Consider the following 4,864-nt stretch of genomic DNA (forward strand, 5'->3'; position numbering starts at 1 on the left):
CCATGTGTTCTGATCTAATACTGGAGATACCAGAGGTGTTAAGGTAAATATAGGCCGCTCACAATGCTGTCTACCCTATAGTTCTGAATGCAGTATGGCTATTGTGACCTTATGGTAGCTTAACACTTTGTGGTATAGGTTATCTCCAGGTCTAGTCAAGTTTGGAAGTTATTCCCTATCCTTAGGATGTGGGGAATCACTCCCTTATTGCTAGGTGTCTGACAGCTGGGACAACTAAAGATCACAAGAACAAGGCTCTGAAGAGATCTATGTTAATGGGAGTGCCAGAGACCAGCCAGTGGTCACACCCCCAGCAATCGAGAAGCTATCCCCTATCTTACTGATAAGAGGTAATTTCCAAACTCGGCACAAAATAAAGTTTCTTCTTTTCTACTCTTGGAAAACCCCTATAAACTGGAAAAGAATTTATGAACTTAAAGTTATTTTTCTGATTTAGGTTGATATTAATATTGCTTGACTACTATATAAATTAACATTTCTATAACTTTTTAATCTACTTGATGTTTGAATTATTTCCTAATTTATTATTTTACTAATAATGAATCTCACTTACTTTAAAAGCATAGAAAGATTCTGCTGGGTACAAGATACAATTTTATGCATTATAGGCAATGTCTTGTGACCTAAAGAACCCAGCAGCACACATCTGTATCAGTCTCATTCTGGAGGCAAGGTAGTTGAGCTCACAAAGCATTTGTCTACACTGGATACAGTTGTAACCTGCTTCTCGGATGAAAACAGGACTATGTACATTAGGGTCACATCCGAGTTGTCAGTGCTATTTTTTTCCTGTAAAAAGATCGACACTGTGATGGAACCATTGCATACTGTAATATAGTCAATGGGATCCATTGCATATTGTTGGTGTCCCTCATATGATGGATCCAACATTGTGAACATTTTCAGTTTTCTGCTCATATCAAAGAGAACCAGAAATATTTAGTTCATATGTGAACCTCGCCTAGGTTGTAAAGCATTTCTTTACACATCGATTAAGCCTTATTTACCTAACCTTGGAAACCACATTTACCATAAAGCATTTCTCGTTATGGATTTCTGATATATTTCAGCTTTGAACTTTTGAGACTCAATAAAACATATTATCATTCAGCTAAAATATACTGTAGAAGATGGTTATTTAAATCTATTTGGAAATGTAAAACTTTTTTTCTTTTGCCATAATATATCCAATTTTCTACATGTCAGAGATATACAGTCATGACCGACATTGTTGTCAACATTGAAATTGTTCCAGAAAATGAAGTATTTCTCCCAGGAAATTATTGCAATTGACATGTACAAATAAACGTGTTTATTTCCTTTGTGTGTAGTGGAACAATAGAAAAAACAGAGAAAAAAAGGGAATTTGGACATAATTTCACAGAAAACCCCCAAAATGGGCTGGACAAAATTGTTGGCACCCTCAACTTAATATTTGTTAGAACACCCTTTGGAATAAATAACTGCAATCAATCACTTCCTATAGCCATCAAGAAGCTTCTTACACCTCTCAACTGGAATTTTGGACCATTCCCCTTTTTCAAACTGCTCCAGTCCATGTTTGAAGGGTGCCTTCTCTCAACAGCAATTTTAAGATCTCTCCACAGGTGTTCAATAGGCTTTACATCTGGACTTGTTGCTGGCCACTTCAGAACTCTCCAGGGCTTTGTTTCCATCCATTTTTGGGTTCTTCTTTAAGTATGTTTGGGGTCATTGTCCTGATGAAAGACCCATGACCTGCAACGCAAACCCAGCTTTCTGAAACTATGCACTACATTGAGACACAAAATCCTTTGGTAATCTTCAGATTCCATCATGCCTTGCACACAGTCAAGGCAGTGCCAGAGGCAGCATAACAACCCCAAAACATCTTTGAACCTCCACCATATTTGACTGTAGGTACTGTGTTCTTTTCTTTTTAGGCCTCATTTCATTTTTGGGAAACAGTAGATTGATGTGCTTTACCAAAAAGCTCTATTTTGGCCTCCTCTGTCCACAAAATGTTTTCCCAGAAGGATTTTGACTTGCGTACATTTTGGCAAACTTCACTCTAGCTTTTTCATGTCTCTGTTTCAGCAGTCGGGTCCTCCTGGGTCTCTTGCCATAGCATTTAATTTCATTCAAATGTCGACGGATAGTTTGCGCTTTCACTGATGCACCCTGAGCCTGCAGGACAGCTTTGAATTTCTTTGGAACTTAATTAGGGCTGCTTTTCGACCATCCAGACTATCCTGCATTGCAACCTTTCATCAATTTTTCTTTGATGTTCATGTCCAGGGAGATTAGCTACAGTACCATGGGTAATAAACTTCTTGATTATGTCACGTAGCGTGGACAAAGAAACATCAAGATCTCTGGAGATGGATTTGTAACCTTGAGATTATTGATATTTTACAACAATTTTGGTTCTCAAGTCCTCAAACAGTTCTCTTCTTCTCTCTCTGTATTCCATGCTCAGTGTGGCACACACAGACACACAAGGCAAAAATTGAGTCATCTTCTCCCCTTTTTATCTGGTTTCAGGTGTGATTTTCATATTACCCACAACTGTTACTTGCCACAGGTGTGTTTGAATGAGCCTCACATGCTTGAAACAAAGTTATTTACCCACAATTTTGGAAACATGCCAACAATTTTGTCTGGCCATTTTTTTTTTTTTTTTATGATACTATATCCAATTTGCCTTTTTTCTCTGTTTTTTTGTGTTGTTCCAATACATACAAAGGAAATAAACATGTGTAATTGCAATAATTTTCTTGGAAAAATACTTCATTTTTCAGAATAATTGCAAGGGTGCCAACACTTTTGATCATGACTGTATGTATGGGATATTCCCTGATGTATTCTCCTAATGTGTTCATAGGCCCCTATGCACCCAACATTTGGCAAAATAATTTCCTTCTGGCTTATTCTAGTCCAAAACCAGAAAAACAGAGACAGAGTATATGTTGGTATAAGTGCAATGCATTGTTCTGGCTCAATTAAAGTTACATATCCTAAAAGGGCGGCCCAAGCCCTATTTCAGGATACTATTAGTATACTATTCAAAACTCACCTGACAAATTCCCTTTAATAGTAAGCATAGTCTACTACACTTTCCTACATAGTAAGACACAGTAAAAAACTGTATTTCAGCAAGCTCCATTCAGAAAAATTGGACAGTCACAGAAACTTTTACAACAAATCTGCTGCGTATGAATACAGAATAAATTAATAAAGTCTTTCTGCATAACTATTCACTTCCACATCCACATTATGCAGTCTTGTTCTCTAGTGTATCAACAACACAATACATGTATAATAAAATAAGACAAATATGCAGAAGTAAAGAGTAAAAAAAACATTACACTAAAAAAGAGAATAGCTGAGAAAAAGAAAAAAGGAAGGATGGATTAAGTCAAGAGAGAAGAAAGAGTGCACAGCTGTAGAATACAAAAAAATTAAAATACAAAGGATGGAAGATATAAATACTGAGTAACAATACAAAGAATAGAAAGAGAAAAGCAATAGAAAATAAAAGATACATCAAACTGACAGGCAAAGACAAGTAAGGGCTGGAGAAAAATGATGAGATGAAATGAAAGAAAAAATGTGAAAATAAGAAACAAATAATGAGATTATTATAGAAAAGGAAATGAGAAATCTAATGAAATTAAGCAGTAAAATGAAATGAAAATAAAGCACAAAATATGCTCCGTTTAAAAGAAAGCAAATAAAGGATAAAGATGTAATAATGTGTAGAAATATATAAAGAGAAGCAAAAAAGTGTGATAGAAAAAACATATATATATATACAGTATATATATATGCTGCTCACAAAATTAGAATATCATCAGAAAGTTAATTTATTTAAATACAAAAAGTAAAACTCATATTATATAGAGTCATTACAAACAGAGTGATCTATTTCAAGTGTTTATTTCTGTTAATGTTGAGGATTATGGCTTACAGCCAATGAAAACACAAAAGTCATTATCTCAGTAAATTAGAATACTTTATAACAACAGCTTGAAAAATGTTTTTAAAATCCGAAATGTTGGCCTACTGAAATGTATGTTCAGTAAATGCACTCAATACTTGGTCGGGGCTCCTTTTGCATCAATTACTGCATCAATGCGGCGTGGCATGGAGGCGATCAGCCTGTGGCACTGCTGAGGTGTTATGGAAGCCCAGGTTGCTTTGATAGCAGCCTTTAGCTCATCTGCATTGTTGGGTCTGGTGTCTCTCATCTACCTCTAGACAATATCCCATAGATTCTGAATGGGGTTAAGGTCAGGCGAATTTGCTGGCCAATCAAGCACAGTGACTTTTGGTACTTTTGGCAGCATGGACAGGTCCAAGTCCTGCTGGAGAATGAAATTTCCATCTCCAAAAAGCTTGTCGGCAGAGGGAAGCATGAAGTGCTCTAAAATTTCCTGGTAGACGGCTGCGCTGACTTTGGTCTTGATAAAACACAGTGGACCTACACCAGCAGATGACATGGCTCCCCAAACCATCACTGATTGTGGAAACTTCACACTAGACCTCAAGCAGCTTGGATTGTGGCCTCTCCACTCTTCCTCCAGACTCTGGGACCTTGATTTCCAAATGAAATGCAGAATTTACTTTCATCTGAAAACAACACCTTGGACCACTGAGCAACAGTCCAGGTCTTTTTCTCCTTGGTCCAGGTAAGACGCCTCTGGCGTTGTCTATAGGTCATGAGTGGCTTGACACAAAGAATGTGACACTTGTAGCCCATGTCCTGGATATGTCTGTGTGTGGTGGCCTTGAAGCAATGACTCCAGAAGCAGTCCACTCCTTGTGAATCTTCTCCAAACTTTTGAATAGCCTTTTCTTAACA

The sequence above is a fragment of the Phyllobates terribilis genome, unplaced genomic scaffold (assembly GCF_046119375.1).
Source record: "Phyllobates terribilis strain yellow unplaced genomic scaffold, ASM4611937v1 Scaffold_1__5_contigs__length_1240528914, whole genome shotgun sequence".
NCBI classification, from domain to species: Eukaryota; Metazoa; Chordata; class Amphibia; order Anura; family Dendrobatidae; genus Phyllobates; species Phyllobates terribilis.